Raw genomic sequence first — 14,543 nt, forward strand, 5'->3', positions numbered from 1 at the left:
TAAAGGCAGAGAAATTGTGTCATCTTGCTCACTGCAAAAAAATCAGTTTTGTTTCTCCATTTAAAGTCCCTGTTTGGCATTTTTTCTTCCTACTGTCCTTGGATTTCTTTTTCTCTTTTCTATTTGCCAACTTTTCTCTTTCCCGGTACCAGTTCATAATTTGTGTTCTGGCCCTGCTGTTTTTTGGCACCCATTACATGATACCAAAAAATAGTGCAAAACCTTTATTTGTTTAATTCAGTTCCTCCTGAGCACTTTTCCTGTCCCAGTTCCATTAGTTAACTTGTGATACCTTTCACAGGAGTGCCCCTTCACAGTATTGACTAACCTTTTACTATAATATCAAAGCTTTTCTATCAAGACAATTTGCACCTAGATCTGAGGCAGGTGGTCTTTCTCAACAGAGCTTCAGACAATAGTAGCGAATAGCAGAATTCTGTAACAGAATTCAGTTTTGATTCTTCTCATTCCATTTCAAGTCTTGGCCTCTTTTGATAAACTCCCAGTGTGGAAAGGTTAGCAATCTAATTGTGTCATGTCTTTTATTAGTGGAGAAGTTGTCACTGCTGTGCATATCAGGTGAACCTGAATATCTGTTTCTTTTTTCTTGCACTGGAATCAGTTTCACTGTAAATCCACAAGCTTCTACCTCTTGGGAATAGCCTCAGCTACCTATTTTTAAAAATGGATTATCTCTGTAAGGCTGTACGTTTAGGAATATTCAGACAGAAGTGGAAATCCTTGCAGCATATGAATTAAACAGCATTGCTTGTTTAAACATAGTTTTCGAGTTAAAACAACAAGCTCCTAGATTTTACAGCTGCATTCTTTTTTTCTATTTTTAAGATCAAGTAAGAAGGCCAAGATATTTTTATATCTGTTTTAGTTGCTATACAGAGAGATCTGCCTTTTGCAATCTGCTCTCAGACCACCATAGCTTTTCAGTCACTGGAGTGAAGGAAACTGTCCATGTGCACAGCCAGTCCTGGGGAAGCCTTTCCTTGGTGCCTGTGAGTGGGTGTCATCCTCATAAGGGCTGCTCCTGGGCTTTGTGGCTGGCAAAGGATCCATGTGGACATACCATCTGTGTGTGCTCTTGCTCCCCCAGCCTGTGGCAGGAATAAGAGCTGTTCAAATGATGAGTAAGTGAGGTAAGTCAGGTAAGTGAGGTAAGTCAGGGGCTGAAAACCACCCAGCAGCCCCTTGCTGCCTCGTCTCAAGGTTTTACTAACCTTTGGGTGGGAGCCAAGTAAAGTAAGATGTTATTAAAGTGCTTTGTCAAGCACTCGTATCAATGTAGGGACAAGCTGCATGAGCCTGAGATCTCCAGCCTTTCAACAGGGATACACTTCTCCTAAATTCCAGTTTTAAAGACAGGAATAGTGGGTTTTAGAGGCAACTCCCTTTATTCTGCAGTGTGCTTGTGCTACTCAAAATGATTAACATTTGGTTTACTAATCATATGCTAAAGTGTAGCAGCAATCTCTGTTGCACTTGATAAAAGGTTTGACTATGCAGTGGCTGCAATAAGAAGATCTATCATTCAAGTAATTGGTAAAAGTTCGTCTCTAATTTTGGTGCAGATAACCATTTTTACTCTGCGATTTATTTCATTTCTACTTTTACTTTCATGATTGATAGAGAATCACAGGAACAAGAGAAACAATCCAAGCAGAACTAATCCAACTGTATCTTTGAAAACTTTTGTCATTAATTATATGCATTTTAAACATCAAAGCTATTTTTAAAATTGCTTTAATTTTCCTTGAAAATCTGGTTTTTTTCTGAGTAGACTGTTCTACTGTGGAATGATAGCAGAAACTTGGATATATTGGAGTCCCAGATTTACCTTGCTAATTCTTTGTTTGTTCAGTTGTCAGTTGTAATGATATTTTTCTCAAAATCATCCTTTCTGTCCTCTAGCATCAAGTTAAAAAGCTTATATGCTAAAATACACTTTGAGCAAAATACACTTCTCCAGCATTTCATCTATTTAACCTCATCACTTTCAAACTACCTTTTCTGATCTCACTGGTGGGTTGTGCTGGACTGTGTTCCACTTCCACATGCATCCACATTATCACGAAGACTCGCTAGTAAGGAGTCTGCTCATGGACAACGGGAAAGACAAAGAATGCTTAGCTTTTGTCCTGTGTGGCTGTCATTGCTGATTGTATGAAATTTGCTGGGAGTCTCTCAAGACTTACAAAGCCAGCAAGCAGGCTCAAAGAAATGGGACAGTGATGCTAAACCTAAGGAAAATCAGAAAGCCTTTTAGAAAGAGGAATGTGTGTGGGGTGAGTGTTGGTCAGACTTTGCTCTTCCCCATTGCAGGGACACATGATACTGATATGCTGGTTTGTCACCACCTTGGTCACCTGGCCTGTCCAGTTCTCAAGTTAAAGCACTTTTTTAGCCCAGGTGTGTTGTCTCTCCAGTTACTATTTCAAAGAGAGAAAACTGTACCTATTAATTTCTAAGTCCTTTGAAAAGATGTAACTGCTTCTGTCTGGCTCCTGTTCCATGCCCAGTCATGGGACAGACAAGCACCAGGTGCCACCTGGCATTCCCAAAGTGCAGCAGCTGCCAGGTGTGCTCTTCTAAATGTGTCCCTAAAGCACTGCAGGAGCACACAGCAAAGCTCCTGAAGGCAGGAGGGAGAGGACTTTGGCCTTTCTAAATATGTCTTCACTTAGAAAACTTCTTTGGATGGACTGAGTGTAAAAACCTATTTTAGACATTAAGCGGTTGATGAAATGTGTCATTGCTGTTCTGAATTCTTTTCCTTTGTGTCCTTACATGAGGCAGGGATCTCTGTAGGAGAGATGACCTTTGTCTGCTTCATCCAGGTATAAATGTCTACAGCCTGCTCTCCCTGTCCTCACTGGGAGTATCATGACTGGCTCTTGGCTCCCTCTCTGCCTCTAGAATTGCTTCCCCAAGGATGTGATGCTCTTCAGTATGAAACTACTGAAGGTGCCCTGTCTATCTGGCTTGAAAAATTAATCAATAGATAATTAAATAAGGTAATTTCTTGGTTATTGTCACAGTGACATGGCTTTAAGGACGTGCAGGGTTACTGCATTTCTGTTTGTTTCTATAGCTGAGCCCCCTCTTCTGTGAGGACAGTAAATCTGCAAGTCCCTCTGGTGGGTACAGCTGAGGAATAAATGTTTGATCAGCACGTGGGCCCCTGGGCTGGCTCCCAAAGAGAAAAATGGACCTGCTTACCAATTTTTAAGTGGATGCTTTTTCTACACACAAGCATGCACATGCTCACAGTTACAGAGAACCATGCCACAGGTGCATCTTACACCTGTGGCAGAGTTTTGAGAGGAAGTTCCTGTACAAGTTCACTTTAGCTCTTGTAAAGCTGTCTCCTCTATAAACAGGCTTTGGGGAGGGTTTTTTTGACAGATATTTGGTTGTGCCAGAAAAGGAAATTCTGGCCCAAATTTTTACTTCCAGTGCATGTCAGCTATCAAACAACGAGCCTGAGACTTTGTTATTATTAGTGCAGGCTTTCCTAAGATGTTGTTTTCCAAACAGCACCAACTACTAATGTAGGACTGGAGGGGGCAACAGAGGCCATAAAACATGCCAAGTTGCTTTCCTTTTGACTGTCTTGCAAAAATAGCTCTACTGGAAGTAAAACAGTCAGTCTTCTGACTGAAAAAGTATTTTTTTACGGGTCCTTTCAGAAATGGTTTTTTGTCTTTCTTCTTTTTCATACTGCAGTCTTTTAAGATAACTAACTCTTCTGAGCTCGAACGAGAACCCTGCAACCTTCAGGGCAGGTCCTGTGGCCAAAGGGCCCAGCAAGTGCCTTCATTGACACAGGACCTACACGCCCTTAGGCTAGAATCACTTCTTCCTAGACATGTCCTTCAGGAATAAGTCCTGCTTCCTTGATGATCCCATTGCCCCACTTAGGCAGGGGTTGCCCGTGCTGGTGGCCAGCCTGCAGGAGGCCCCATTTTGAAGACAGGTGCTCCTGGCCACTGCCCTGCCTCGCCTCACAGGGGTATATGGACTGGCAGCAACACATGGAGTGGTAATACACTGGCTTGGAATCAATTGTTTAATGATGTGTGCTGAGTCAGCCACACCGCATCTGAAAGAGTAAAAACAAAAAGTAAAAGAAGTAGGCACGAGCTCCTCTGGCTTATGAAAAGCACCCAAGAGGGCCGACCAGCACGTGCAAACAAACCTTTGTACAGCTTCCATCTTGTGCTCGTCAGACAATTCTGGCACATCCTTCATTGTTTGTTTTAGGTTAGAGACTTCACATGGATGACCACCTACTGCGAGGCTGAACTTCAGCAACAGCAAGGGTTAATCAAAACATGTTTTGGATGCCAAGTTATGGTGCAATTTCATCTCATGCCTGACCTAAACCAAGCAGCTGCTGTTGAACAGGAGACCTCTTCCCTGTGTTTGCTTTGCTCTTGTTATGGCTGGTTAGTGTGAGGCTACAGGGAGTGTCAGACCAGCCCACTGTGCTCATGGCCTTTACTTTTGGGGTTGTTTTTTCACTGCAGAGGAGGCAGTGGAAGTGGGGAGGTGATGTGAGCCCATTTCAGAAATAGATAGCAGTTAGGTGGGTCAGATTATGTCTTTTTAGACCCTGCACTATTGTTTCCCTCACTGTTTTCATCAAAACAAATGCTGAAGTAGGGTGGCAGTTCCCAGCTGGGTCTCACCCACATGGGAAGTAGTTTTCCCATCCTGGCCACAGAGCACCACACTTGCCCTAAGAAGCACAATAGGGAAGAGCATGGGAGGTTCTGTTCTCAGCAGAGATGCCTTTGCTGTGAGCAGTAGCCTGATGTATTATGCTGATGATGTCTCTTGTTACATTACAGTTTGAAAAATAGAGACTGGGTGATATTAGAGATGCTCAGGAAAGTTAAAATATACTACATGCTTATGTGGATGTTTCTTGTTCAGAAATAATGTGGACTTTGCTCACTGTAGCTTACAAATGCACTATGAGAATTTGTAAATTGGTAGCCTAGACTCATAGCTCCCAGCCTTGCCAGAAGGGCCAGAAGAAAAGACCACGGATCATATAGGTCACAACTGAGAACACTCAAAACAACTCTTATGGCAAACATACCTCAGAGCATGTCAGCCTCACCCTGTATTTCTTATCTAGGATTCTTATCAGACCTTGATTCCCTCTCTGTAGAGGATTTGAATGAGAAGTGATGCTATTGCACAACTATTTCCTTTCCTGGCCCCAAAATGGACTTAAGTTGTAATTCTTGGCCATTATCACTACCAAACATTCAGTGCTGTGTATTGCAGTTGGGTTGTATTCAGTGGGTTGCAGTTTTTGAATCATTCTCTTGCCATAGGCCCAAATTAGGCCAATGTTAATACAGGGCTGAGGCACACAGAGGGACTGTCCCATCAGTCTGGCTGTGCTTGTGAGACATGTCTGTCAGCATCCAGCCTTCACAGACATTTCCAAATAGGATTTTCACTGGGAGTGATATTCTCTGATATTGGCGATTCAGCCTGAGCTACATTTTACCTCCCACTATGCTGATATTGATGCTCTCCTCATGTTCTGATGCTTCAGCCTCCTTTCTGTGCAAAGCCCACTGACAAGAGCTGCCTCCATCCTGCTCTCTGCCCTCGATTTCCCATTTCCCTGGGACACGCTGAACAATGCACTCCAAAGGCTTTTGTGTCCTGATTCCTAGAAGAAAGCATCCTCCTGAGAGCAGCTCACTCGGCCTGAGACGCTCAGGCACAGTGACAGCTGCAGCCTACATGCAGCAGGGCTGGTATAAATAGCTTGCAAGAAGAGGGGCAGGAAAAATTACATGGTATGGCACTATGGCCAGAGCTGCAGTATTCAGGTTCAGCCTGATTCTGCAATGAGCCAGCATCAGAGTTATAGTTGGGGGGGGGGGGGGGGGGGGCGGGGGACGGGGACCTAAAATTTCCAGTTTTTCTCATTTGGTAAATTTCATGGTTTTAAGTAGTTTGCAGAAATTTTACTGTGGTACCAGTGACTGTGAGCTTTATGTTAGTGACTGACTTAGAAAAAGAAAAAAGCCTATGCATTCTGCAAGTCAGGAACCCTGGGCTTGCCCTGCTTCACTTATTAGGCTCTGGCAAAGGCCTTACTCCATATGCCATGTAGCTCTTGGGAATCCTTCTCCATCTTTGCAGGACATCTTCAACAGGGGGGTGTTTTCTCCCCAACTCCCCTCCTTACTCTGCTGATTGAGTGCCTGTATTTGTGCTGGGGGAGCTTTAAGTCCAAACACTCCCAGCCCAGATGAGAAAAGACAAGACCTGAACTATCTAATCGGCTGGGTGCAGCCTGTAATTTCTGGGCCATTGTAGCTTAACTGGATGACCTGAGCACACCAAGCCTGAGGGGGCTGCAGCAAAATAGTGCTGAAGCTTTCTGGGCAGGAACCAAGTGTCTAACAAAGCCAACCTGAGCATCTCCAGCTGTATGTGGTACTTGGTTTATAGGACACACAAACTCCCCCACTGACCAGGAGATGCTCAGTGATTTTTAGTGCTTCAAGCCTGATAAGCCCCTGGAAGTGAGGCTGCACTCAGGAATAGTCACCTACATTTGCTGGGTTTTCCTGGTGGATTCAGCTGAGTGCCACTGATGCCTGCAGATTACCATCCAGGAGAGATGAAAATTTGTTAACTAAACCCTAAATCTTGGGCAAGGAGTGGAAGTGGCACTGAATTTCACTGTTTGCAGGAAACAAATCCACAGGCCAACAGACTTAAGAGGTTTCATAAGTTGATATTTGGATGTGAACAATAGTAACCTTCAGCCATTACCTCAGCATGGAAATAGCAGCAAGTGCTTGGCTGAGGCCTCCCTTGTGCCCCCAAAGGGAAGTACCTGCCAGGCTGAGCCACCTCACTCCACAGCCAGCTCACTGCTCCACAGCCAGAGGCAGACAAGCTGGTGAAGGGTTGCAACACACTGGAAGCCACAGCTGGTGATGACTGCTGCCTGTCACTGCTCTGCGCAGATCACTATGTCAGAGATATACTCGGCTTTTGCAGCCAAAATTACTCTGAAACCATCCCTTAGCAACAAAGCTCTTACAGTGCTTTTACTGCTGCAATGGCTGAAGATTGGCACCTTCTCTACCACCAGAGCTGCAAAGTGCTGCATAGCAAAGCTGTCCCACAGAGGGTACCTGTAGCAAGGCACTGCAGCAGGAATGCTGCTTAATGTGAGCTGACCCTGCTGTTGTGAAAGACTTTTCTGGGTGTCACTCTGTACATACACTTATCCTTGAATAATTTTCTACAAGACACATCTATGTCCTTCTTGACCAACATGGCTTGGCTGCTGGCTGACTGCTGCCTTGGAAAGACAAGCTTGATAATCTTAAGAAGCAAAATAAATAGCATCCTACAGAAACCAGTGTGACACAGCAAAGCCCATCCACCAACTAGACCAGAGGAATTAAATACCCATGAATGAATATAATCTCAGGTGAGAATAAACAGCTCAGTATCCCCCAGGTCTTAGCTGAAAGCCCCAGCAATGCTGCAAACTGTGTGAAGGCCATGTTATGATGGTTCCAGTAACTGTCTTCTGATAGTTTCACATGTGCTCAAGTCGGGAGCAGCTGAAAGAATACCACCACAATAAATCCAGTTATTACATGGCATGGCACTATGGCCAGAGCTCCTGAGAGGAGCAGGACTGAGATAGTCTTCACCCATGAGATGCCACCATCATCTAGATATATATACTGACAACATACATGCTCCAGGTTGCTTAGCACAGTTTACTCCAATCACATGGTGAAACACAAGCCCAGGAAGCCTGAGAAAATGTTTTAAATTGAAAATATGGTACTTCAACTACTATCAACTATTCCTTGCACACACAAAATGTCCTGTTTCACTGCTATTAGCAGAGCACTTAGGCCTTCATGTGCTCAGTATTTACAGTTTTCATGGCCCTAACTAGAAGCTTCATAGGATAAGACAGAAGACACTACCAACCACCTTTGATAATTTTGTATATCCATGGACAACTACCTGAGGGAGCTAATGCACAGTATTCAGGCTAATATTCCCATGTGCTCACTGCCTGTGGATAGAGGATTACCTAGAATCACTGAACAAGGAACATGCAAGAAGTGAATTAAGCCACCTTGTAGAAAAAAAAAAAAAAAAAGCTTAAATTTCATTAGCCCTGTAGGGTGTATTTATGCCACACCTGGTGCACTGTAAACTCTCCATCTAGCTTAGCAGTGAAAAGTGTCTCAGAGTGGAGATCAGAGCAATCAGCCCGCCCAATAAATTGAGCGAGATTCCATAGGCCTGCAAGGGAGCTTCCCACTGGCACAGCATGTGCTGAGGTGCATTACCATCCCTGCCCAACATTTCAAACAGCTTTCTGCATTGCTGCCATTACAGGAGGCCCTCAACAGCATTTTGGCCTCTCTGCTGATAGCTGAGTATCCAAAGTAGTGAAATGCAGAACATCTGCCAAAGGAGCAAGCCCTCCTGAATAAATTAGCATCCACCTTGGATACGAGCTCAGACCCCTTGACTGGCTGAGATCAGCTAAGGGACCAACAAGAGTACACAGGAGTATCCACACCTCCCTTTGCAAGAGGAAGGAAGGAAGGAAGGAAGGAAGGAAGGAAAGAAGGAAGGAAGGAAGGAAGGAAGGAAGGAAGGAAGGAAGGAAGGAAGGAAGGAAGGAAGGAAGGAAGGAAGGAAGGAAGGAAGGAAGGAAGGAAGGAAGGAAGGAAGGAAGGAAGGAAGGAAGGAAGGAAGGAAGGAAGGAAGGAAGGAGGCTGTGTAGTGGTTTTCATCACCCTAGCCTGGAAAACAATTCCTCCTGCACATCATGGAAAGCCCACAGGTATTAGTGGGCATGCTGCTGGAAGCAGCCTCTCTGCAGGTCCTCACATGCAGATCCCACACTCTTCTGCATTACTGGGGGATGAGAATAACAGAAAAACAAGCACCCCATATCCAAGGTCTGTGTGAAGAGCTGAGCAACTCGTTCTGGCCCCACAGGTGATCAGCAGTAGCCCTTATGCACACAATGAAGTCGTTTCAGGAGAGTAGAGGCAGGATCGGCAGAGACAGAGCTGCCTCGTTTTCAGCCTGTCCTCTCTTGAAGTTGGAGTCTGCTGCTGGGGGAGACCTCGGGGTATTGCATCCCTTTTGTCCATTGTGGGGCAGCACTGCCTTTTCCTTGCTGAAATAATGAAGTGTGGTCCTCTGAGCAAAAAGATGTGCAGACCTTTCAAGGAAAACAGTCTTCCCACAGGTTTGCATCTTCCTTTGCCGAATTCATTGCTCAGGCCATGGTTCAGATCATGGCCGTGGCTGCCTCCACTGGCTCCTGGTAATGCTCACTGCCAGGGAGAGGAGGGAGCTCGCTGAATTTTAATCACTTTTTGGCTGCCAATACCATGGCCAGGAAAATACTTGTTTATGTGATTAGAAACAAAACATGTTACATATATATGGTCTCATCAGCAATTAGTACCTCAGTATTGCAGACAATAACCTCCTGGATGAACACAACGCAAATCTCTTGGTTATGATCTGCTGGAGTGCCTTTACCTCTAGGATCCTGACATTCCCAGAGCTTGCAGGAGGGAAAGTTCCTGATGTTCTGAGGAGCTTACAAGCCCTTGACAGTAAATGGAGCTGTGAGGAAAAGGGAGCCTGTGTGCACCAGGAATAGTTGTGTTTGGTGAGGGAGAGTTTTGTGTATTCATCATGAGCAACTCAGTGGGAGTCAGCAATCCACAGTGATTCACAGGAAAGCAAAACTGAGTTCTTTGTATCTATGCAATAAGTCAGAGAAAAGGGACTCAAGACAGCCACAAGCTGGGGTTAAATCACTGCTCCCTTCAAAGATGCCAGACCTCAAATGAAGGTGGAAGCTCAGTGAAAGCTTCAGGATTGCTCTTTGAGGAGCTCAGACTGCAGCTCTTGGACAGATGAGGCCAGAGAACAGAGTGGTGCTTAATGGGGTCAGGAAAGGTTCTCATCCTTGGCAAGGTTTTTACCTGGCTGCCTGTAACATAGGCAAACCATCAGTGGCCAGACTCCTGCTGCCAAATCCCCACCAGATCTGTGGGGATCTTTGCAAAACATACATTGCAACCTCCCTCTTATGGGGTAGTTTGGAAATGCAAAATACCTATGCAGCTGTGGCCCAATTCAATAATTTCTGAGAGCTACACAACCTGTGACCCCATCTGCAGAACCACCTGTTGGGTCTCTGTCCTGCTCTCTGTGATTCTCTTTAACATTAGGGAGCTTTTACTAGACAAATCTTTAATGCAACCATCTAAAATCAGCCTCCTTAATGACCCTGCCTGTTTAAGTATCTTTTGCAACTCATAATCTGTCACAAGAGATGCAGTACATTTTGGTTTTTCTAGTGCAAGAACTGGCAACACACTCTGCTTCCTAAATCTTCCAAGAGAAGTTGCATGCATGCCAGATAACTTGCAGAAAAGCTAAAAATAGGAAAAGCTAACCTCTGAATTTAATTTTTTTTGCTTTTCGTTATTCTTCTTGGATGTGCTCCCTGTTTTGAACAGTTGTACTTCCTGTTAGATCAGGCACTAGACAATAGTTTTCCAAGAGCCTGGAGATTAGAGGAACTCATAAAACAATTCCACATCCAGCAGCACTAAACTGCTGGCACTCACTGAAAGGTCTGCCCTGGAAGCGGCCTGGGTTGTCTCTCTCCTGTTTGCCTTCTTTACACTGATACTTCTCTTCCAAAAAAATCTTCCAAGCTGTCTGCTTTTATCTGCTCCTGCTACTTACTGAGCCTCTCTGGTTTTCTCAGGCTGTGCATCCCTCAGTGTCTTGCTCCCACTCACTGCTGAGATTAATGCTGCATAATATTACAGAGCTATCACATTCTGGTACTTGGAGCTCATTTCATTCTTTCTCAAATTCAAATTTAACTTAAAATTTAAAAGCCTCACACAATTGAAAGCCTGTGTATCTAAGTGGATACACAGATCCAGGAGGAAGTAGTGGCTGGGGGTGATGAAGGGGAGGCCATGTCAGATAAATCTTTCTGATGTGAAGAATGTCCTTCAATTTATTTAGATGTAGGTATGCAACTTGTGTGAGTCAACACTCCCTAGCATGCAGTGAAAAGCCTGCCTAATTTGGAGTACCCAGGAGTTTGGATTGTCCTCTGCAGGTTTCCTGACCAGGTCAGCAACAGGGCAGAGACTACAGCAGCCCAGAGTCTGAAGGATGTTAGGAGGCATCCCAAGGATCCTGAAGGATCCATCCTGCTTCATGGACTTTATGTTGGCAAGGAGTGATCAGCTGAGGGCAAGCCTGGACAGTGGCACTGTGATTCACTCCCTCGGGCTGGGAGCCAGCTAGGAAACAGTCAGGAAATCAGATTTTCACACTTCTCAGGACACAGGCAGGAGGTGGGTGAGAAACCGGGCAAATCTCAGCAGTACAGAGGCAACTGCAGAGTTTCTTGACCCATCTGTCTCCAGCACCAGCAGAGCCATGTGGAAAATGGGCACCCTGCTCATGTCTGTTTGCAAAGGGGCTGGATCTGCCCTTCCTGTGCCCCACAAATGAACTGGAAGATTCACCTCCCTCTGCCCAAGCCAAGGGCCAGCTTCAGAGCACAGCAACTGGCTTCACCACACACGGATAGAGGAGGGATTTTCTACTCACACTTCCCTTTGAAACAGATGTTGCTCCTTTGCCTTCAATGAAATAAAGGCCATGAAGGACTACAGTGGAAGTTAAACATGTACAACATCGTGGAGGAGTGGGCTAATAAGGAATGATGACTAACTCCAGTGTTTCAAACTGGGGGAGCTGAGTTCCCTGAAAGAGTAAATGAGGTGGCCTGTTGCTATTGAAAGTTCCTACATCAGCCCACTTGGGTCCATTGCAGAGGTCTCCCGATCTACAAAGAAAACGCAGATTTATGGTGGTGATGCAGAATGATGTTTTTCCTTCTAGGGAGAGCAGTACCTGTGAGCTGGAGCTGATGAAATCTGCTCTGCTTCATACTTTTTGTGGGCTGTGCTTGCCTGGACAAAGCCTCACTTCTGTGCCTTTCTGGAAAAATGAATCAGCCACCTTATTCCTGCATGTATTGAACTCAGCTGCCAGCTGCTTTCAGTTTGTTGCAATAAACTCTGGCTGAAGTAAAGTCCAACAGCAATGAGGTCAAAAAGGAGAGAAGCATTCTGCGCCTTGAAGAGAGCTGGGATATTTGCCAAGATCAAGCATAGTTTTTTCTCTAGCCAGTCAAGGGACACAGAAGCTTTTCCAGATGCTGTTGTCCAATTCAGAGTAGTCTGGCCAAAAGCAATATTCTAGAGGAATCCACTCTGGGCAGAGTTTGGACATTATTTTTAGACAAACATTGTGTCCTTCTTTACAAAGAGAAAAACACTGTAAAATCTATGTTCAGGCACCCACAAATAAAGTGCTTTGAGACATAATGCAGCATGAGCAACCCCACTACTTATTCTCCTTCATGCTGGAATACAATCATGGTGCCTTTCATCAACTTGATGGTGTCCAAGCCATTCCAGAGCACAGAAAAATCATTGTCCTGGTGAGGGGGCTCACTCCACAGTGTTCCTTCCTCAGTCCTGGCTACTGCAGGAGGTTTTTTCTTTGCCACCAGGGCTTTGGGTCAAGGGAAGGCAGCAACAAGCAGAGTGCCTTGCCCTTTGCTGTCATGGATCAGATGCCCAGCCTGGACCACTGGCTCCAGTCTTCTCTGCAGAAACACCTCCCGCTTGTTACAGTGAGTAGTTTTGCAGTAAGGCCCCACCACTCATTACACACTGCAGGCATTTCTGCTGCATGCTTCTGATTGACTTCTCCATAGTGGTGAAAACAATTAATGGCTCAGAGAAAGAGTAAAAGGAAACCAGAAACACTTCTCAGTTTTCTGCATAAAGTCTTCTGGGTTGTGTCACATCATCCTATAAAGCCTACAAACCCAGGACACCCTGGTGGCCAAGGATTTACAGCAATGCAACACATCCTGGCACCAATCCTGCCCCATTTCCACCTGCATCCACAAATTCAGTCCTTCTTCCTCCCTGCTGCTCTGCTCCCACGATGCCCTGCTCAAGACACTATTAGGAAAATCATCTGTTGGCTGACAGCTCTGCCTGGCTGCCCAAGGCTGCCCTGAAAGACTGGTGTGTTAGGCCATCTCAGTGTCATTTGGCAAAATAATGAGGTCTCCTCAGAAATGCATTTCAAAAGATTACCTGGGCTCGCAGATGAGCTGCCCTCTGGTCACAAACTAATCCTGCTTACACAAAATTGGGCACAACAGCAGCGAGAAGGGATATTTCTGATTAAAACTACAATAAAACCTGGTCTGAGAATTCTGTCTTTTGCACCTTTTCTAGATACTAGCTTGCTAATTGCTTACTGGTTATAGAAGATCCTATCACAAGTAGACAACATAGAGAATGATAAACTTTTTTTAATCTCCTTGCAGAGACATCCAGCTGCCAGAGGTAGAGTAGCCATTGCCTACACTCAGTGATGCTCAGCGGCAGCTTTCTGTGCCCATTGCTCTGAGACACAGTGTCCCACTTGGCAGATCAGACACATAAAAATGAAAAAAAAAAAAAAAAAAAAAAAAAAGCAGTTTCAGAAGGACTGCAAGTCCCAAAACCTGGGCTACACCTAATCGTTCAGGATGCAAAAGAGATATAGTTCATAATAATTTTAGTTTTCCTTCAAAATAAGACTTTAAAGCCTCCTCTCCTAATAATACATTCACCACAGCTATAGACATTTGCAGACAACAATAGTGTTTCTACTTTTCTTTTGTAATGCAATAGAATAATCGAAAGGTTTAGCTAGGAGGGGAGTTGACTTCTCCATGTAAAAGCTGTCACAGTAAAAATAACAATGAATCCAGCAAACAGCACAACCAAACAAACCCACACTGCCTCCATTGCAGTGGATTCTGTTCCTTCACTGTGATGACACTTGGGCACCAGTGCCTCTGTGCAGGCAAACTGTTGGGAGCAGCCACAAGAAGCCCAGAGGATGTGCTGCTGCCATGTGCACATCAAGGGGCTGCCAGCATTTGCCAAGAACCACCTCATTTTTCACAGCTGTCTGTTGTCCACGCTATGCCTAAGAGGCTGGAGTACCAGTGCTGTCAGCTCACCACCTGTGGGGCTCAGCAGAACAGGAGGCACAAAGCCACCTATAACTAAGACAGAATGAAGATCTGCACCTAGTGTTATCAAAGCTCCCTTGGGTAAATTTCTCCTGCAAACATAAGAAAGAAAATCCAGTTTTGTTCCCTTCCCACATCAGTTTAGAGAACCAGTAGTGTTTCAGTGTGTAAAAAATTACCATGCTTATTAACATTATTAACGTTAAGATCCTCATTATCTACATACTGGAAGGCACCAATTCACCAGTTTAGTCAAGGACTGCAGACAGCTTTGGGAACCTTGTATGAAGGATATCATACAAGGAATTGAGTCTGACAACTTAAAGTCAGAGGC

This window comes from Zosterops lateralis, assembly GCF_965231275.1.
Source record: "Zosterops lateralis genome assembly, chromosome: 6".
NCBI classification, from domain to species: Eukaryota; Metazoa; Chordata; class Aves; order Passeriformes; family Zosteropidae; genus Zosterops; species Zosterops lateralis.